The 22733-nt window shown below is 36.9% G+C and overlaps 1 protein-coding gene across 5 annotated transcripts in view; it reads left to right on the top strand.

The window, feature by feature from the left end:
* CCSER1 (coiled-coil serine rich protein 1) overlaps window positions 1–22733 on the top strand; it is a 1450145-nt gene that overhangs the window by 283466 nt on the left and 1143946 nt on the right. The window lies entirely within an intron of this gene.

Below are 22733 nucleotides of genomic sequence, written 5' to 3'. Positions count from 1 at the left end.
AGATGAGAGAGAGACCCTGAACTTCATTGGCCTTCTTGAACCAAGGTATCTTTCCCTGAATGCCTTTGAATGGACATTTCTGTAGATCTCTATGGACATTTTCTTGGCCTTAGAACTGTAATCTAGCAAGTTATTAAATTCCCCTTTTAAAAGCCATTCTGTTTCTGGTATATTGCATTCTGGCAGCTAGCACACTAGAACACTTGTCTTGTACCTGTTCTTAGGGGGAAGGCTTTCAGTCTCTCTATATTGAGTATGATGCTTTCTATCGGTTTTTCATATAGTCCCTTTATCATATTGATTCCTATCTTTTGGAGTGTTTTTATCAGAAAAGAATGCTGAATTTATTGATTCTTTTTCAGCATCAATTGAGATGATCCTGTGATCTTTCCCTTTTGATTAGTTAATGTGCTATACTACATTAATTGATTTTGTTGTCTTGAACCATCCTTGCATTCCTGGTATAAGCCCCACTTGGTTATCTGCATTATATTTTTAATGTATTATTGGATATGATTTGTTAATATTTTGTTGAGAATTTTTGAATCTATGTTCATTAGGGAGATTGGCCTGTAGTTTTCTTTTCTTATAGCATCTTTATCCAGTTTTGGTATTAAAATCATATTAGCTTCATAAAATGAGTTAGGTGGAGTTCCTTTTTCCTCAATTTTTTGGAAAAGTTTGAGCAGGATTGGTGTTAGTTCTTTCTGGAATGTTTGATAAAATTCCCCTATGAAGCCATCTGCCTGGGCTTTATTTTGTAGGAAGATTTTGATGAATGATTGAATCTCTTTACTTGTGATTGTTTTATTGCAATTTTTCCAGATTCAGTGTAGCTTGTTTGTGCATCTCCAGGAATTTGTACATTTCATCTAAATTGTCTAGTTTGTTGGTACATAGTTGCTCATAGTATCCTCTTATGATTTCTTTTATTTCTTCAGGGTCTGGATAACACACCCCTTCTCATTTCTGATTTTATTTGCATCTTCTCTGTGTTTTTCTTTCTCAGTCTTGCTAGTGGCCCATCAATTTTATTGATTTTCTCAAAAAAACAAACTTTTGGTTTTATTGATTCTTTCTGTTGTTCTTTCGTCCTCTCAATCCTTTATCTCTGCTTTAATCTTTGTTGTTTCTCTTCTCCTATTTGCTTTTGGGTTAGTTTTCTGTTCTTTCTCAAGTTCCTCCAGGCCTGCTGTTAAGCCCCTGATTTTTGCTCTTTCTTGTTTTTTTAATATCGACATTTAAGGCAATAAATTTCCCTCTCAGCACAGCCTTTCCTGCATCCCATAGTTCTGATAAGTTTTATTCTCATTTTCCTTTATCTCCAGATAGCTACTGATTTTTCTAGCAATTTCTTCTTTGATCCATTGGTGGTTTAAGAGTGTGTTATTTAATTTCTATATATTGGTGAATGTTCTCATTTTCTGGTGGTTATTGAGATCCAGTTTCATCCCATTGTGATCAGAGACAGTGCTATGAATCATTTCAATATTTTTAAATTTATAAAGACCTGTTTTGTGCCCCAGCATATGATCTATCCTTGAGAATATTAAGCACTAGAGAATAATGTACAACTTTTTTCTTTGGGGTGAATGACCTATATATGTCTGGTAGGTCTAATTCATTAATCAAGTTATTTAACTTCTCTATTTCCTTGTGTGTCTGCTTGTTCTATCTATAGAGAAGAGGGGTGTATTGAAGTCTCCTACTATTACTGTTGAAACATCTATCACTCCCTTCATTTGGCCAATGTCAATCTCTTGTACTTTGGAGCACCTTGATTGGGAGCATGAACAGTTATGATTGTTTTATCTTCTTGGTAAATTGACCTTTTAATTAATATACAGTGTCCTTCTTTGTCTCTTATGATGTCTTTACATTTAAAGCCTATTTTATCTGATAGTAGTATAGCTTTCACTTTCAATCTATTTGTATCCTTGTGTCTAAGATGAGTCTCTAATAACTAGCATATAGCTGGATTATGTTTCTTAATCCATTCTGCCAATTTGTATCTTTTAGTTGGTAGGTTTAGTCTGTTAACATTCAAAGTTATTACTGAAAAGACGTTTCTTGATTCCACCTTCTTATTGTTTTTATTTTATTTGTCACATCTATATATTCTTTTCCTTCTTTCTCTTTGTATTAATAAATTACCCTCAATGGGACTCTTCAGGTCTGTTCCCTCCTCCAGACCTCCCTCTCCTGTCTTTATTTTTTCAGCCAGCAGAACTCCTTTTAGTATTTCTTATAGGACTGGTCTCTTGTTGACAAATTATTTCAGAACTTCTTTGTCTGTGAAAACTTTACTCCCTCCCTGAATTTTGAAGGACAGTTCGGCTGGGTACAGAATTCTTAGCTGGAAGTCTTTCTCTTTCAGGATCTTGAATATATCATACCACTGCTTTCTCACTTACAGGGTACTAGTTGAGTGGTCTGAACTCAGTCTTATTTTATTTCCCTTGTATGTAGGAGATTGTTTTTCTCTTGCCATTTTCAGGTTTTTTCTGCTTCTCTTCAACACTTGACAACTGATTAGTATGTGCCTTGGGGAAGGCCTTTTTGGATTTATTCTGTTTGGTATTCTTTGGGATTTTTTAACTTGTATATTTATGTCCTTTATGAGGGTTAGGAAGTTCTCCCCCATTATATCCTCCATTACTCTTCCTAGCCCTTTAATCCTCTCTTCTCCTTCTGGGCCACCAATGATTCTTACATTTGTGTGCTTTGTTTTGTCTATCATTTCCCTGAGTTCCCATATAATTTTTTCCTTCTTTTTTGCCATTTGCTGTTTTGAGTCTTCAAAGGCAATATCTTGTCCTCTATATCACTTATTCTTTCTTCTGTGTCTTCAAATCTGGTGTTGCATGCCTCTTGTATGTTTTTTATTTGGTTAACAGAGTCTTTAATCTTTGTGTTTTCTGCTATTTTCCTATTTATTCTTTCAAATTCCTCTTTGTGTTCTTCTACTGACTTCTTGATCTCCTTTATGTCATTTGCTGTCCCACTCATTTTATTAAGTAGAGTTGTATGAACATCTTTGATTAGTTGTTCCAATGTCTATGTCTCTATGTGTTTTAATTGGTCATTATGCTGGGCTTTATCTGTCTGCATTGGAATATGCTTAGCGATCTTTTGCTGTCTTCATTGCATGTAAATATCTTGATTGATTTACTTTGGGAGTTGATTTCTTTCTGTAGTCTAAGGCCTTGTATTTGTGGGATAGTTGTACAACAGGGATCAGGACACAGGGTGGAGCACTCAGTCTGGTGGTAATTTGTTTTAGGGTAGGTATGGGTGCAGGTTGGGGATGTTACACTGATGCTTGTGAACATGGGTGCCCAGTGGCCAGGGAGGATATAGCTGTGCAGGTCCACCAGTCTGGGGGATGTAACCCTGGGTGCACTGATCTAAGGCATAGGGCAATTTGTTTGGATGCATAAACTGTGGCAGCAGGTGCATTATGCCTTCGTGGACTGGGGGCAGATGTGATATGGCTGTGTAGATTGGCACTTTCTCAGAGCTGGGAAGTGAGGCTGAAGGCTATGTGCATGCGGAATTCTAGGACTGTTGTAAAGGGTAGTTCCCAGAGCTAAATGACGTGATTGTGGGCCTGTGCACATGTGTTGTCCTGGGAGTGCCATAAATGGATGCACTGAGCTCAGGGAGGGCAGGGTGAGGCTGTGTGACACTATGGGGTGGGGGCAGGGGTAGCCTAAGTATGGAGGTTAGTGCCCACAACCTTTATGCACTGGTAACTCCTGCAGGGAACAGGGAAAGGGAGATAGTGCTAGAGAGCGGTGCAGGAGAGGTGGGTTGGGCTACACTTGGGGTGGGGCTGTGGGGCAGGTATGTGCACTGGGGGCTGATAGGGTGGGGGCACCTGGAGAATGGGGAATGGGAGTGGATGACGGGTTCAGGTGAGTGGGATATGGGGTGAGTTGCCAGTCACAGGGCTGCACTGGTGAGGGTAGTGCACCCAAGAAACGCAGCCTGGCCTGCTTCCTAGTCCCATGTTCCCATCTGCGCAGTCCCACAGGCTCTGCACCTCCATGCCAGGCTCCAGCTTTCTGCCTCTCAGTTCCTCGGCCTATGCAACCAGGGCTGCCACATGTGGTGCAGAAGGCTCTCCTAGGTCAGCTCCACTCATGAACTGCTGCCTCAGTTGCCCTCCTGTCCCTTCTCTAACTTTTCTGTGGAGCAGGGCTAATGTCGAGCTACTCTAGTCGGCCATCTTTCCCGAAGTCTCCCACTTTATTTTTATAACTCTCAAGTATTTAATCTGTAAAATGTGCATGTGTTTTTCGCTGTTAGAAATCATTGGAAAAATGCTTTCTTGTAATCTATTCTTAGCAGAGTGAGCATGACACTCTCCAATAATTCCTAAATCTCTTACCAGACTGAGAAGACCTAATCTGAAATAGATTCTGCATACCTCTCTAAACTCCTTTAGTGTCACTCTCTGCCTCACCTCTATGCTTAAACCATCTCAGTCTTCTTTCTGCCCCATTAACATAGAAAGCTCACACCCAATTCAGATGATTTGCACATGCTGTTCACTCTGCTGAAAATGTTTATCTGTCTGTTTTTTTTTAATTATCATGTAAAATAACATATATACAGAAAAGCAATACATTTCAAAGTACAGTGTAATGAGTAGTTATAGAACAGATTTCAGAGTTGGGTATGGATTACAGTTATACAATTTTATTTTTTTCCTTCTAGTTGATTTAAGACACAGGAGACTAAAAGAAATATCAATATAATGATTCTGCAGTCATATTCATTTGTTATATCCTCTCTTCTCTGTTACAACTCCACCTTCATCCCTGGATGTCATGTTCCCCATGGGGGGAAGGCAATAGCTTCACTTGCAGAGTTTGGCTTAGAGAGAAAAAGACCAAGTCTGAACAACAAAAGAGGTCCTCTGAATGTGATTCCTGGGCATACCTATAGGTAGGCTAAGCTTCTCCACTGCATCCTTCTTTAATCTTTGTTATTTCTCTTCTACTATTTGCTTTGGGGTTAGTTTTCTGTTCTTTCTCTAGTTCTTCCAGGTGAGCAGTTAAGTCCTTGATTTTTGCTTTTTCTTCTTCTTTTTTAAATATAGGCATTTAGGGCAATAAATTTTCCTCTCAGTGCTTCTTTTGCCACATTCTATAAGTTCTGATATGTTGTATTCTCATTTTCATTCACCTCCACACACTTACTATTTTTCTAGCAATTTCTTCTTTGACCCATTGATTGTTTAAGGGTACATTATTTAATCTTCATATATTTGTGAAGGTTCTAGTTCTTTGATGATTATTGATTTCCATTTTGATTCATTGTGATCAGAGAAAGTGCTTTGAATAATTTCAGTCCTTTTAAATACATTAGGACCTGTTTTCTACTCCATCATATGATCTATTCTGGATGTTCCATGAGCACTAGAGAAGAATATGTATCTTGTGTATTGGAGTGTAATGATCTATCAATGTCAGGTTTAATTCATTGATCAAAATTTTAAGTATTCTATTTCCTTATTGATCCTCTGTCTGGTTGTTCTGTCTATAGAGGAGAGTGGTTTATTGAAGTCTTCCACTATTATTACTGAAACATCTATTGCTCTCTTCAGTTTTGCCAATGTCTATATCGTGTACTTAGGAGCGCCTTGATTAGGAGCATAACTATTTATGGTTGTTATTTATTCTTTTTGTATTGTCCCTTTTATTTATATGTAGTGTCCTTCCTGGTCTCCTATGACTTCTTGACATTTAAAGTCTATTTTTTTCTGACATTAATATAGCTACTCCTGCTTACTCCAGCTTGTGTGGATATCTTTTTCTATCCTTACACTTTCAATCTATTTGTATTCTTCGGTCGAATATGAATCTCTTGTAAGAAGCATATAGATAGTTCACATTTCTTAACTCATTTTTCCTATCTGTATCTTTAATTGGTAAATTTAGTCTGCTAACATCCATAGTTTTTATTGCAAAGACATTTCTTGAATCTACCATCTTATTCTTTGTTTATTTGTCAGATCTATATGTTCTTTTACTTCTTCCTCTTTTTATCCTTTTAGTTACCCTTAATGGTGCTCTTCAAGTCTGTGCCTTTCTCCAGATAACTCTCCCCTGTTTTTTTTTAGCTGACAGAACTCCCTTTAGCATTTCTTGTAGGGCTGTTCTCTTGTTGACAAATTCTCTTATCCTTTGTCTGTCTTAAATTTTCATCTCTCTCTCACTTGTGAAGGACAACTTGGCTAGATAAAGAATTTTTGGCTAGAAGTCTTTCCCTTTCAGGATCTTAAAAATATCATACCACAACCGTTCTGCTCCATGTTGCCTTTTGAGTAGTCTGAACTCAGTCTTATGTGGTTTCCCTTGTGTGGTGGATCACTTTTCTCTTGCTGGTTTCAGGACTTCTGCTTCTCTTCAGTATTTGATAAACTGATAGTATGTGCCTTGGAGTAGGCCTATTTGATTTATTGTATTTGGAATTCATTGGGCTTCTTTGATTTGCTTATTTATGCCTTTTATAAGGGTTGGGAAATTTTTCCCCATTATCTGCTGAACTAATCTTCCAAGACCTTTACTCTTCTTTTCTCCTCTGGGACACCAATAATTTTTATATTTGTGTGTTTTGTGTTGTCCATTATTTCCCTGAAAACCAGATCAGTTTTTCCATCTTTTTGCCATTTGATATTTTGTGTGTTCAAATTCAATTGTTCTGTCTTCTAGTTCACTTATTATTATTATTTTTTCTTTTGTGTCTTCAAATCTGCTGTTATATGTCTCTGGTATCTTTTTAATTTGGTCTATAGTATCCTTCATCTCTGTGAGGTCTGCTTTTTTTAATTTATTCTTTTGAATTCTTCTTTATGCTCTTCTGGTATCTTCTTAATATCCTTTATGTTATTAGCCAACACATTGAATTTACTCTGGAGATTTTTATGAATAAATAGTTCATACAACTTTTGATTCTTTGCGTGAGAGTCTGTATCTCTCTTGCTGTTTTATTTTGGTCATTTGGCTAGCCATATTTGCCTGCATCTTCATATGCTTTGTGATTTTTGGATCACTTTGAGGCATTTGATTATCTTAATAGGGGTATTTTAAAAGTTGAGTTCTCTCAATCATCTAAGGTTTTGTATTTTCTTGGGTTTGTGTTGAAGTTCTCATTTTGCTCTTGAGTTGTCAGTAATTCCCTGCCAAAGCAAAGCCTGGACTTCATGCAGGGGATGCAGCTCTGCTTGATAATGTGTTTGATGCTAGTCAATTTTCCAGATTGTACTTTCTGTTTCTTCCCAGCAGATGGTGCTCTTGGGTCTCCTCTTCCCCTTAGGCCTTCCAGGTGTGCAGGATGGATACCTGGAGCAATTCCAGTCAGGTGTGCTGGCCCTGCTTCATATTGAACACCGCCAATCCTGGGACTGGGGAGTGGGCAGTGTGCACTTCAGCAGGGATTCTCCTTTTGGGCTTTATGGGTTTTTTGGCTCCCAGACTCCCACTTGGAATGATCTTAGGCTGTGTGTTGGGTATGTCAGCCAACATATGTAGCCCCTCTCTACAGCCAACTTGCAAATGCCTGCAAGGCAAGCATGGCATGGGGCATTGGAGGTGGGGCACATGAGTGCTGAGCATGGCATGGTAGCATGGGTTGCAGGTAGCAAGATGCAGGGCACGGCTCAGGAGTTGGGTGCAGGGCATAGCTCAGGGACAAGGTGGGGCATGGGGGCACTGAGATGTGGTGTATGCAGAGGTTGGGGTGCTGCAGTTTGTTTGCGTGGGATGGGGCACGGGGCACTGCATGGGGTGCAAGATCATGGTGGTACGTGGTGCAGCATGGCTCTCTTTTTCTTCCTTGCCTCCCTGTCTGTGCACCTGTGAGGGCCCTGGGCCTCCATATGGAAAGGGGAGCAGTAGGCTAGTGCACTAGTTGGATGGTCTCTGAGCAGCGAAAGCAAGTTTACTGATATCCAGGTTTCCCAAGAGAGCTCTAGTCTTCAGAGCTGTGGGGGCTGATATCCCAGTTGGCTCTGGGACAGACACTTTCCTGGGTGCAAACTCTTGTTCCTGGTGGCAACCTGGCTGAGCATACTCATCTCATTATCTGTGTCCCAATTCCTCAGTTTTTTCATTCAGGACCTCCTTATATAATGTACAAGACCCTCTTAGGTCACTCACACCCTGGAACTGTGGTTCCAGTTGTCTTTCTGCACTTCTTTAGTTGTTCCTTTGAGCAGGGTGAACTCAGCCTATCCTATTCTGCCATCTTCCTGGAAATCCTTATCTGTCTGACTATTAAGACTGCTTATCATTCAGAACACATTAAGTATTATTTTACTCTTTTTATTTAAATAGCATTTATCATCGTATTTATTTGTGTTGCTTGTTTGTGTTTCCCCCTTTTTCCCTGTTCAATGTTTACTATCTCTGTTCTTGGAAATTAGTAGAACTTTAACAAATATTACTGAATAAGGGGAAAATTTAAAAGTAAAGCATGAATCCAATATGAGAGATTTGGGAAAAAAGAAGTAGAAAATGATGAATGAGCTATTTATTTATTTATTTATTTTGCAAGGGCAGGCACTGGGGATTGAACCTGGGTCTCTAGCTAGGCAGGCGAGAACACTGCCTGCTGAGCCACCATGGCCTGCCCAAGCTTTTTTTTTTTTTAAGTGAAAACTGCCCAGTCATTTTTTGAAAAAAAAATTTTTTTATTGTGAAATATGACACGTATACATATCAGCAGTTGATTTCAAAGAACATCACAATAGGTAGTTATAGAAGAGATTTCAGAGTTTCCTATGGGTTACAATTCCACAATTTAGGTTGTTCCTTCTAGCTGCTCCAACACACTGGAGACTAAAAGAAATATCAATATAATGATTCAGCAGTCATACTCATTTGTTAAATCCTATCTTCTCTGTTATAACTCCTCCTTCTCCCTTGATCTTTCTCCCATCTTTAGGGGTATATGAGCTCTACCCTTTCTAACTTTTTCATGTTGTAAAGAGGTATTGACAATATGAGATAGGGGGATGGAACTAGTTGATGTTCTTGGAGAGCCTGGCACCTCTGGGTTTCAGGACTTACCTGGCCTAGGAACCCATCTGGGGATTGTATGTTTCTGGAAAGTAATCTTAGTATGTAGAACTCTGTAGAATGGCAGATAGAGCCTTAAGTGTTCTTTAAGATTGATAGGAATATTTTGGCTTGGGGTTTGGTAAACCATGGTAATTAGCAATATCTTGGTGAAGCTTGCATAAGAGTAGCCTCCAGAATAGGCTCTTGACCCTATTTGAACTCTCTTAGACTCTGAGCCTTATTTTGTTACATTTCTTTTGCCCCTTTTGGTCAGGAAGACAAGTTTTAACCCACATGTTATATACAACATTTTGTGTACAACATTTTCAGATTATGTTTTGAAATATTATTTAAATACTATGCTTTAATTTTTTAAAAAGCTCATAATGATACTTCCCACCTATGCATATGGCTGGAATCTTAGAAAGTAAACAAAAAATTGTATGAAACATTCCATATTCTTACTCAATCTAAAACAATTTCAGAATAAACTGTAAATTATAAAATAAATTACAAACCCCACCTTGTCTATGTAGACACCACATGGGAAAGAGCTCATCATTGTCTTAAAAAATTTTAACATTTTTGATTTGGGTGGAATTACAGAGAATCCTATAATAATATTTAATTTCATTAGAAAGCATTAGCGATTTTATGGTTTGCTTCAGTTCAAAGAGCTGGTTTATTGACTGGGTCACAGTTGGAAACCAGGTTTATCATTCCCAATTTTTGTATTTTCCATGACACTGTGTTATTTGACACAATAAATATCATTTGGACATCATTGTTTCCTGTTTTAGAAATAATATTATGACAAATCTTAGTTTATAATTCAGTCACATATTCCTTAATCTCATAATATCCCACATATTAAAATAAACCTAGATAAAAAGTTAAAACCCTGAGTATATAATTATAGGAAAATTATCTATGCATAAGAACATCTATTTTTCTCTGCAGCAGTTAACTCTGTCTAGAAGGTATTGATTTTATTTTGACTAACAATGCAGTCAATATTTTAAAAAATTGCATATTAGGCTACTTTTGGGAAATTCCAATTCCTTATATATTACAATAACAAAGTAATGGGAGAATCACACAGTTTTCAGAATTAGACACACTTATGGTGAGAAATAAGCATTTTCAGTCTGGCTAAAATTACAACTTGATTAACGACACCTCCAAATTTCTAAGACAATGTAGTGTAGAACTAGCAGTTCAGAGCCCTTAAGTGTCCTCTGTATTATGCATGATGATGTTTGTACTTCTGACTCTAAGCCACCAAAAAATAAAATACATGTTTTTTGAATAACACATTTTGGAATTTTTTTTTTCTTCACAATGTCTAGTATTTTTAAAATTGATGTACAAAAAGAAAGATACTGTTCAACAGTTTGGCAACCAGGAAATTAATTTCTAAAAGTAGGCTTTTTGTAACTCTAAAAAAATATTCGGTAGAATCATTATTTCTAACTTCCATTCTTCTTTCTCAATTGAACATTCCACCCTTATGAAGAGTACTTCGTTACCTCCTAATTAGTGGCCCTGTCAATTTTTGTCCACAAACATTCTAGCCCCTCAACTCTCTTTCTAAACAGTACTCTGAGATGCATCTCACTAAAATATCCTTTTGTACACATTCCCTCATTGCTTTATACGCAAAAAAGATGGCAATGATATCAGTCTATCAGGCGACAGAATAAATACTGAATTCCTGTCATTCAGAATCCTACCATAAGACTTTTAGCTACCTATCCAAAATTGATTTTGGTAAATTTAATTATTACAAGCAGGTGTATTTAATGATTGTTTTCTGAAAATTATATTTGATTTGTTCCTCTACATCTTTACTGTGTACCCCTTTGCACCAAATGCTTGAACGACCAAAACAAATCACCTATCTTTACTTTACTATATCACAGGTATTTATCAAATTCTACATGTAACATAAAACTGGAAAATGATTTTAATAATGGTAGGAAAGTTAAAAAATCTTTCTTTTAAAACTCCCTCAGCTTTTCTGAAGAGACCAGATGGATTTTCAGCACATTCTGGGTCTTAAGAACATAACCAACTAGCTGTAGCCACTCTGAGCAGAGTTCATCTGCATAGGGAGTATTATGGGTCATTCATTGTACTTCCTGTTATGACCTTACATGACAGGACACAGACTGACTCACTCATTGTGCTGTAGCCGAGCAGAAAGTGCCTGTTTCCAGATCTCCAATTTTTACCACTATAATGCACAGAGAATAATAGCTCATTTAACCAATAATGTCTCATTTATAATAATAATTATATATATTATTATGTATATAATAATCTCATTTAATTATTTAAAAATATTTTACTAATTTAATTTCGTTTGATGAAATTATTTAAGCAATATTTCCTCATGCCTTACATGTTGATGTTGCAGCTTCCTTTATTTTTAGTACAATGAATATTGTTATCTTTACTGCAATAAAGAGATGAGTAAGGATAATAGGTTTTTTTCAGAATGAATTAATGAAATGTTTGCATTTAGTGGAATGACCAGAGCCTGTTTTCTCAACTTTTCAGCTTCAGAAATTCAATTATTATTTCAGCTAATAGCAACCAGCCTCTTGAGAATTGATTCACACTTACTAAATGCAAAAGATTGCTTTATAAATGATAATACCTATTTTGTTTATTTATAAAGGGTTTTGGTTTTTCTTTACTAGCATGCAGTAATGTCTGAGAAAAGGACCATACCTATTGGATTCATTGCTTTATTACTAGAGCTTATGAAACTAATTTTGAATTAATTAATAAGGTTTAGTATATTTTATTTTTGAGATATTTTTCTATACTATGCAGTCCACCCACAATATACAATGTCTTTAGCATAGTCACAGTTGTGCATTCATCACCACAATCAATTTTAGAACATTTTCATTACTCCAAAAACAAAAACCCTGTACTGCTTAGCAGTCACTCTCAATCCCTCTATCCTTCCCCAGCCCTATCTGCATAATTGCTAATCCAAGTCTGCTCTAAAAATTTATTTATATTTACATTTTATAAAAGTGGGATCATATAATGTGCAGTTTCACTTAACATAATTTTTTACAAAATGTACTATTTAAATTAGAGAGGATGTAGGTTTAGGGGAAAGTCATGTAAAAAATATAATATTTCCATATATCTCTCCTATTGTTGACATGTTGCATTAGTGTGGTACCTTCATTACAATTGATGAAAGGATGTTAAAATATTACTGTTGACTGGAGTCCATAGTTTACATTTGGTGTATTTTCTCCATATACCACCCTATTATTAACACCTTGCAATAGTGCAGTACACTTGTTATAATTCGTGAAAGAACATTCTTATATTTATACTGTTAACCACAGTCCATTGTCCACGGCAGGGTCTGCTGTGTTATACAGTCCCATGTTTCATCTTCTAACTTTCTTTCTAATAGCAGACACAACCCCAGACTTCTCCTTTCAGCCACATTCACATACTTAACTCAGCACTATTAATTAATTACACTTGCAATCATGTGCTACCATCACCAAAATTCATTTCCAAACATTTGCAATAAACCCAAATAGAAGTTTTGCACAAATTAAACATCAGCTCCCATTTCTCTACCCCCCCACTCTATCCCCTAGTAACCTATATTCTAGATTCTAAATCTGTGACTTTGCTTATTATAATTAGTTTGCATTAGTGAAATCATACAATATGTGTCCTTTTCTGTCTAATTGGTTTGCATTAGTGAAATCATACAATATGTGTCCTTTTCTGTCTGACTTATTGTATTCTGCATAATTTCCTCAAGATTCATCCATGTTGTCCCCTGCAAGAAGACTTCTTTCCTTCTTACAGATGAATAATATTCCGTTGGAAGCATTTACCACATTTTGTTTATCCATTCTTCAGTTGATGGATAATTGAGTTGCTTCCATCTTGTGACAGTTGTAAATAGTGCCATTATTAACATCAATGTGCAAATATCTCCTCAGTTTGCAGCTTTTAGTTCTCCTGGGTGTGTACCTGGCAGCAGGTTTGCTGGATCATGTGGCGATTCTATACTTAGCTTCCTGAAGAACAGACAGACTGTTTCCCATAGCAGTTGCACCCTTTGACATTTCCAGCAGCAGTGAATGAGTGTTTCTGTTTCTCCACATCCTCTCCAACACTTATAGTTTTCTGTTTTTTTGGTAGTGACCATTGCAGGAGGTGTGAAATGATACTCATTGTGTTTTTTATTTGAATTCCCCTGATAGCTAGTGATGTCGAGCATCTTTTCACGTCATTTTTTTTCTTTCGAAGTATTTTAATTAAGAAAGGATGCTGGATTTTGTCAAATGCCTTTTATTCATCAATTGAGATGTTTATGGGTTTTTTGTCCTTTGATTTACTAATGAGATATATTACCTTATTTGATTTTCTTGTGTTGAATCACTTTTGCATGCCTGGGGATAAACCAATTTGATAATGGTGTATAATTCTTTTAATGTGCTATAGGATTCAATTTGCAAGTATTTTGTTGAGGATTTTTGCATCTATATTAATTTTAAAAATTGGTAATTTTCTTTTCTTGTAGTATCTTTATCTTGCTTTGATATTAGCTGATGGCCTTATAGAATGAGTTAGTAGTTTTCCCTGCTCTTAAAGTTTGAGCAAGATTGGTATTACTTCTTCTTGGACTACTTGATAGAATTCAAATATGAAACCATCTGGTCCTGGGCTTTGCTTTGTGGAGAAAGTTTTCACGACTGATGCAATCTCTTTACCTGTAATTGGTGTTGAGGTCTTCTATTTCTGTTTATGTGTTCCTCGGAGTTTGTCCCATTCATCTAAGTTGTCTAATTTGCTGGCAAATTATATAGTTCTTCATAGTATCATCTTATGAACCTCTTATGATCCTTTTATTTCTGGTGAGTCAGTAGTAATGCACCCCTCCCCCCATTTCTGAGTTTATTTATGTGCATCCTTTTTTTTTCTACATTGTCAGTCTAGCTAAGGGTTTGTTAATATTTTTTATTCTCTCAAAGAACCATGTTCTAGTTTGTTAGCTGCCGGAATGCAACACACCAGAGACGGATTGGCTTTTAATAAAAGGGGATTTATTTTGTTGGTTCTTCAGAGGAAAGGCAGCTAACTTTCCATTGAGGTTCTTTCTTATGTGGAAGGCACAGAATGGTCTCTGCTGGTCTTCTTTCCAGGCCCTGGGTTCCAACAACTTTCCCTGGGGTGAGTTCTTTCTGCATCTCCAAAGGCCTGGGCTGAGCTGCAAGTGCTGAGATGAGGAATGCCGAGTTGCTTAGCAGTGCTACGTTGCTATCTCTCATTTAAGCACCAGCCAATTAAGTCAAACATCACTAATTGCAGCAGACACGCCTCCTAGCTGACTGCAGATGTAATTAGCAACAGATGAAGTTCACGTACCATTGGCTTATGGCCGCAGCAACAAGACTAGGTATGCTCACCTGGCCAAGTTGACAACTGACTCTAACTAACACAAACCACAATTGGTTTTCTTAATTCTTTCTACTGGTTTTTTTTATTTTCAATTTCATTTATTTCTTCTTTAATCTTTGTAATTTCTTTCCTTCTGCTTGCTTTGGGATTAGTTGGCTGTTCTTTTACTAGTTCCTCCAAGTGTGCAGTTAGGTCTTTGATTTTAGCTCTCTCTTCCTTTTTAATGTAGGTGCCAAAAGGCTAAAATTCAGTGTTAAAATTTCCCTCTCAGCAATGCCTTCGCTTTACCATACGTTTTGATATGTTAGTTCTCATTTTCGTTTGTCTCCAGATATTTCCTGATCTCTTGCAGTTTCTTATTTAATCCACTGACTGTTTGAGAGTGTGTTGTTTAGCTTCCATGTAGTTGAGAATTTTCTAGTTCTCTCTCTGTTATTGATTTTAAGCTTCATTCCATCATGGCCACAGGAAGTGCACTGTAAAATTTCAGTTTTTAAAAATGTATTGATATTTGTTTTGTGACCCAACATTTAGTCTTTCGTGGAGAATTATCAATGCACTCTAAAGAAGAACATATATCCCACTGTTTGGGGATATATGTTCTGTATATGTCTGTTGGATCTACATCATTTATCATATTCAGGCTCTCTGTTTCCTTATTGATCCTCTGTCTAAATATTATACTTGCTGATGAGATGGGTTGCTGAAGTCTCCAATTATTATCATGAAGACATCTGTTTATCCTTACAGTTTTGCTAGCATTTGCCTCATGTATTTTGGGGCACATGGTTAGGTGCATCAATATTTATGATGGTCATCTTCTTGGTGAATTGCCCCCTCTATTATATATGTTGTCCTTCTTTGTTTTTTATAACGGTTTCACATTTAAAGTCTATTTTGTCTGATAGTAATGTAGCTACTACAGCACTTTTTTGGTTACTGTTTGCACAGGAAACCTTTTTCCAACCTTTCACTTTCAACCTATTTGTGTCCTTGGGACTAAAGTGAGTCTGTTGTAGACAGCATATAAATGGATCATGCTTTTTGTCTATTCTGCAGATCTTTTGATTGGAGAATGCAATCCATTAACATTCAATGCTATTACTGTAAAGTCAATATTTACTTCAGCCGTTTTCTCCTTTGGTTTCTATATGTCAGTTCTTATTTATGTCTTTCTCTCTACACATTCAGTTACCCATACAGATAATCTTAATTTCTACACTCTACTCCAAGCTTCTCTCCTGTCTTTTTCTTTCAATCTGCTGAATTCCCTCTAGTATTTCTTGTAGGGATTGTCTCTTGTTGATGAAATCACTCAGTTTCTATTTATTGAATATTTTATACTCTCTCTTAGTTTTGAGGAACAGTTTTTCTGGATAAAGAGTTCTTGGTTAACAGTTTTTCTCTTCAATTCCTTAAATATATCATACTACTGCCTTGCCTTCTCGTCTCTATGGTTTCTGAGGAGAAATAAATACTTAGTCTTATTGCAGTTACCTTGCATGTGACAAAGCCCTTTTCTCTTGCTGCTTTTGGGATTGTCACTTTATCTTTGGTCATTTGTCATTCTGATTAGTATGTGTCTTGGAGTATTGGTGTAGATCTATTTGGATGTATTCTGTTTGGAGTATGTTGTACTTCTTAGACATGTACATTTATGTCTTTTCATAAGAGTTGGCAAATTTGGGGCCATTATTTTCTCAAATATTCTTTCTACCCCTTTCCCCTTCTCTTCTGCTTCTGGGACACCCGTGAAATGTATGCTTGTGTGATTCATGCTGCCATTCAATTCCTGGAGATCCTGTTCATTTTCCCCATTCTTTTCTCTATTTGTTCTTCTGTCTGTGATATTTCAGCTGTTATATCTTCTAATTTGCTGATTCTCTTTTCTGCCTACTCTAATCTGCTGTGTATGCCTGTATGTTTTTCAATCTCTTCTATTGTGCCTTTCATTCCCAGAAATTCTGTTATGTTTCTTTTCATACTTTCAAATTCTTCTTTATGCTTACCCATTTTCTTCTTAATATTCATTATCTCTTTAGCCATGAATTACTTCAACATCTTTGATTAATTATTTTAAATTCTGTGTGTCCTTTGAAGTTTTAATTTATTCCTTTGTCTGGGCTATATCTTCCTATGCCTTAGTTTGGCTTGTAATATTTTGCTGTCTAGGAATCTGATTATCAGGATGAGTTTGCTCTGAAGAATGGTTTCTCTCTCTTGCCTAGGGTTTTATTGATTGGGTTTATGTTAGACTCTTCTTTGGCACTTGTTTCAACTTATTCTAGACCTTTAGAGTTACCTGTATTTAACTGATCAGATTTTTTTCAGCTCTTTTCTATCCGATTCTTCCCCTGTGTTTGTCGTACAAGTTTTTAAGAGTGCACTATTTGTGTAATCACTCAACCACAGGGAATGCTTCCTTTCCTTTGTTTCTTCTCCTGAAATTTTTTATTTGTTCTGTTTGTTTTTGTTTTACCTTTATACTTTCATTTATTTATTTATAAACTCTCCTCTCATTGTCTTTAGTTACTTTTGCCTGGAGGGGAAATTCTTGGAGGAAGTCCACCCTTGAGAGACATTCCCAAGTCAGTATTTCCCAGCCAAAACGAGGCAAGGATCCATGAAGTAGGTGCAGACCATTTCCAGAGAGCCCTGGGAAAGGACCAAGAAAGATGCTGAACAGACTTTTTGATGGCTCCTGAAGCTGCCCTTTCCTGGCCTGCCCAGAATATGTGCTTTTCAGTAAAGTATTCCCCATAGCCCAGAGGACACCCTGAACCTTTGAACTTCCACCACCTTCACCTCCATTGGGGATGGGGTTAAAACAATGACTGGGCTGTCCCTGTCCAGGGTGGGCTAAAACGGCAGCTCAAAGACAGGATCCAGTCATCACAATTTGCCAATCAAAAGCTGTCATCAATGCTTGGTTATGTTGCCTCCCCCTGTCCTAGGGGAGGAGGCCTTCCTTGCCACTCTTCATCTGTAGCAGCCAGCCAAAACCAGACCAAAGAAGTACCCTCAGGAGTGGGGGTTGGGTGCTATATTTGCTTCTGAGTACTTTACTCACAGGTCTTTACCACAGTATCTCAGCCTCTTTGTCCTGCCCTTCCCTGGATGTTCTACAATACTCCCCTGGCCTCTGAAGTCCCAAAACAGATGTTTTAGACAGATTCTGCCTGTCCAATAACTGTTTTTAGGAAGGTAGAGTACTGCAGCCCCCTACTCCACCCTCTTCCATGGAAGTTCTAGTTTTTTCTTAAAGGTTCTCAATACCAAGTCATTTAGCAGACTAAATGAGTAGTCAGTATTGTTAATAGAGCTTTTAATGTCTGTTTTGAAGAGTGCTTAGTAATATTTGTGCTTGCTTTAATGTCCAATTTATTAATCTTATGAATATAGTAAATATCAACCTTTCCTTACAATGCAACAGACAACTCTTCCCTAAATATTCAATAAATCTTTTATGCCAATAAATAGAAACATGTACTAAAATAAAATTTCTATAATCTTTCAATATTGGTTTAAATATTATATAATCGCATTCTTCCCAATGTGTAATTAAAATCCCAAACCTTACATGTTACTTTATTTTTAATGCTTTGGCCACTTTTTTGAAAATTTAAGGCAAATTTTAATAGATTTGTAAAAATCATGCATACAAAACTAAACTAGTCACCAACACTATAAAATACACTTTTTACATGTCATGATGTCTAACGTGTGCACATTATTCATAAACTGAGATGTCAGCACCACCATAGGGGGCCCTGGTGCCACAGCAGTGCTTCTAGGGAGACTCCCACAGTTGTGCCCTTAGTTCCTCCCTGGCATCTCCTTTCAGGGTGTTGAGCCCCCTGAAGGGTGCAGAACTCTGATTCTGTGGCGAACGCTCAGGTACTGCCCTGAGGCCACTGTGGGGTCCTAGTGCTTTCAGCCGACTTCCCTGCTGCATGCACTGGCTACAAAGAAAAGCATGGACCCACCGTGCTAGGACAGAGGATGATGAGTGTGTTAACACTGAGCTTCCTGGCCACACTTGTGTCATTGGGGAATAACATGCCAGTCAATTGTATTTGGTTTGAATGGAGTTAAGAAAAAACACATTTTGAATGTTTCAAATCAGTTGATAGATCAAAAAGTAATTATTTAAGGTGCTAGAAAACAACAGACTCAATGCAGATTCATTTAAAATTTCTCCATAAACAGACTGGATGAAGAATCTGATGGGCACTCATAACAAAAAAGAGTGGTGGAAAAAATGGTCCAAAGTCTACTGGCTACATAGGGATACAAACACACACGTGACTCAGCAGGTAAAATGCAGCAACCCATCACTCAGACATGAAAGAGAAATGGGATTTGTCCATCCATCTCCAGGTGACTCTGGACACCTGGGTGAGTAGGGAGAGCCGCAAAGCACTGACTTCATTCATCTGGTTTTCAATGCAAGTCAGGTGCAGTCTTGGAAATTTGAGTTTCAAGGTCTTTTAGGTGGTTGAGTTTTCTCAACTGCAAACAGCCTTTACTAAGGTTTTCTGAGGATGGCAACTGTGAAGGACACTTGGTAGTACTAGCCTCCGGTGTCACCCTGGGCTGCATGGGAGGAGGCAGGGGCTGCAGAATCCAGAACAGCTCAGCACTGTCTCAGCGCTGGTTAACCATGCCCCTGCACCCAGCCCCAGAGTTTTCCTTGACTGTCTGTGAAACAGACAGACTGGCTTTTGACTACCGCTGCAGACAGCAGCGATTGGGACTACAGTCCAGAAAATGAGTCCTTCCCACACGTCTACTGTATCTTTGCCTGGCTGCCCTGTCCTCACTCGTTCTTTTGGAGTCAGCCAGAAGAGGAAAATCCCTGAACTGCTACCAGCATCAGGAGAGGAGAAACTGTTCCTATCATATCTGGGGGAGAACATGTTCTAAACTACCACCAACCTCTGCACAGGGGACCCTTTTGTTCTTTAGGCCATCAGTCAGCTTTACCAGGAGTGCATGGTTCATTCCAACCCAGGCTGAAAAGGCTAGGCAATCCAGAGAAGGCTGGTTGGACTTAGTGAACTGCCAGGAAAATGTTCCGTGGGAAAATGCCACCTTGGCTGTGCATGGTTCATCCACTTTTTTTTTTTTTTTTTTATTCTGACATGGGCAGGCTCTGGGAATTGCATCCGGGTCTCCGGCATGGCAGCTGAGAATTCTGCCACTGAGCCACGGTTGAACTGCTTGGTTCAGCCACTTTTAAAGAATATCTGCGCACATATTACAGTGATACCAAAAGAAATCACTGTGTTTACTTTAAAACTGGTTACAAAGTGCTAATGCTGGGAATACGTTTTGCTGATGTGGAAATTTTTATGCTTTTCTGAGATTTCAGAATGATCTGATTCTACTTTGGTACATTTATAGACTTTGGTAACCATACTAGACTTATGAGAAAACCGTTTTGTTAAATTTCCAACCTTTGGGTTAACTGGGAGATTTTTGTCTGGTCAATGGACTTTGCTGCACATTCATAATTGATTTAATCGCAAGATACTGCTGCTTAGCAGTTGGATTCTCTTTTAACAGTTAAAATTTACTTGTTATTTTTATGCCCTTATGACTTTTTTTTATGTTGTTAAAAACTAGCTTTTAATATTGTAATACTGGCATTTCTTCACTAAATGATACACTTTTTAAGTCCCAAGTTGCCTTTGTTATGTAACGATTGTCCTGTTATTATGATAAATGGACCTCATATGTTACAGTTATTAAAAACTCACGGATGCTCATTTATTATTTCCTTATTATGTGGTGCTATCTAGAATTTCTATCTACCAGAAGATCAGGGACTACTTCTGCACGGTTAACACTCCATTTCTAGCTATTCTGCTAATTTATCAAATGTCTGAAATGCACAGTTGCATACTTTCAGATTTGGGATATGCTCGTTAGTGTTAATTAACCGCTGGATTCCCTTTCCACCTGGTTATTATGTGTGGACATTGGTGCTGATTATTCCTTTCTATTCTTGGTATAGACCTACTTTGGGGGCACTGCTTTCCTTATAGTTCCCTGCTTACACAAACATAAAGAAACGCATCTCTAGATTTTATAAACATAAATACAATTAAGGAAATAAAATACTCATACATTATTTATTAAAAACAATAGAAATTAAAGATACACTACCCTAATTTATGTGGGTTTTTTTTTTTGTATTATTACTTTCTATGTCCTTTATTCTAACTTTTCTCTTTTGTGTATTATGAACTCATTACCTTTGACAGATTCAAATTGTTTCATTCAGCCATAGCAATTATTGGTTTTGTGACATTTACATGTTCAGATATTAGCCAAGGAGAAGCTTTTTAGGTTTCTTTCCTTAGCCTTTCAAAACTACTTTTAACTTCTTTTTTTTAACCAACCTTATTTCCTGGCATCAAAAAGATGCTCTGGAAACATTGTTTTTGTTGTTGCTCTTGGAAAACAAATATCTGGGTGCTAGAATTGCCCATATGTGCTAGTTGTGGGCAAAAAGTGCTACTGAGTACTTTTTCAGGGAGAAAGGTGGAAACGATATTTCTTTTTAGGTTTATGAGTTCACACTGTTTTTTCTCCTGTAATAGAGCTTGTTGCTGCATCTGTTCTCCTTTTATTGTGAGATTTCATCAGATTCAAAGACTCTCCATTATACTGAAAAGAAAGTTGCTTTGTAAGCAAGATATCAAAGCATAGTAATTTAGAATGAGGAGATTTAAGAAGCAATTCATCTGGATCAGAGGTAAATGGACTTCTTGAGCCAAATGACAAGCACCAACTGAAAAATGAGAAAATAATCACAACAATGTAATGAATTTCCCAATTTTAATTTATTCACTTTGTTGGTGTTATTCTCTTATGTGAAATATTGGTATAGAAATGTGAGGTTCTTAAGTATTTCCTTGTTAAAATATAAAATATTTTTGCCTTAAAATTTACTTCAAATTCTGGATGTATGCATTTACCTTCAAAATTCAAAAAAGGATTAGTAATCTAACTTTGAAAAAAAACAAAACATGTATACTTCTGGAATTCAGGAACTGCTAGAGCCAGGAACCAGGAGACTGTAATGTGACATTTTTTCCTATTTCAAGTCTTAGACTGCTGTTAACCACACATGTCCCTATTGACTATGCAATATCTGTCACCAAGTTATTAATAGCATGTTCATTCAGAAATATCATTTTCAGTTAGAAAAATGTAGTATTCTCAGAGAAATTCTGGGTAAGGACTCTGGCCACTCAGTTTGGTTAAGATGCCTATCTTGGATCAGCAACCAAAGAGAGGGTGTTTGGCACATATAAGATCCTGGTAGCACCTTTATAGCTAAGTGGATGGGGTGGGCTGGTTCCCAATAAAAGGGAGGAGTGCTGGACAAGCCATATCATGGTTGCTTACAATGATGGAGATATCCTTACTTGGTAAAATAGAAAGGTGACAGTCATATGCTGAACCCACTTGTTTCCTTTGCTCTTTTATTCCTTTTTCCTTTCCTTCATTGCTTTCTAAATGTTGTTGGCTGATGACATTCAAAATCTGAGTATCAAAGTATTTAGGCTAATTTGAAGCTGGTAAATTACTACACCTTCAGTATAAAATGCACTTTGTTTTGTTTTGACCAGTATATTCTTGTCTACCAGCTTAAGATTATTTTTCATTTGGATAGTGAAATAAACACCGGCAATATTAGCTTTCAGAATCTCTTCAATTTTCATTTCTGTTTATTTTGTTATTTTAATGTTTCATTTTATTTACATAATAAATTTATTTTAATATATTTATTTTCTTTTTTGAAGATAGCAGCATAGCTCTTATTACTTATATTTTAAAACATCTTTTTATGGTAAATAGAGAAGCAACTATACCTCCTGCAGTATAGGACAGAGCGTCCAATAAACAATTGATTATGTTCATAGTTTATGTAATTAGTTACCTTCATGAACAATGTAAATACTTACATTTGGGGATATTTATCACCTTTAAATATAGTTTATGGCAACATTCAAATTAATTGAGAAAATGACTTGAGATGTTTGTGGCCTCATTTTGTTTTCAGGCTGTTTTCCTGATGTCATATATTTTGTACTTTTGGTATTTTAGTCTCTAAACATAATGTTTTACTTTTCTTAATAGATGTGCCACTAATCTACATACATAAATAAACATATCAGGACATGATTCCTC

Source organism: Tamandua tetradactyla, chromosome 24 (assembly GCF_023851605.1).
Source record: "Tamandua tetradactyla isolate mTamTet1 chromosome 24, mTamTet1.pri, whole genome shotgun sequence".
In the NCBI taxonomy this organism is placed as follows: Eukaryota; Metazoa; Chordata; class Mammalia; order Pilosa; family Myrmecophagidae; genus Tamandua; species Tamandua tetradactyla.
The sequence above is the reverse complement of the archived record's forward strand: the minus strand, read 5'-3'. Positions and strand labels throughout refer to the sequence as shown.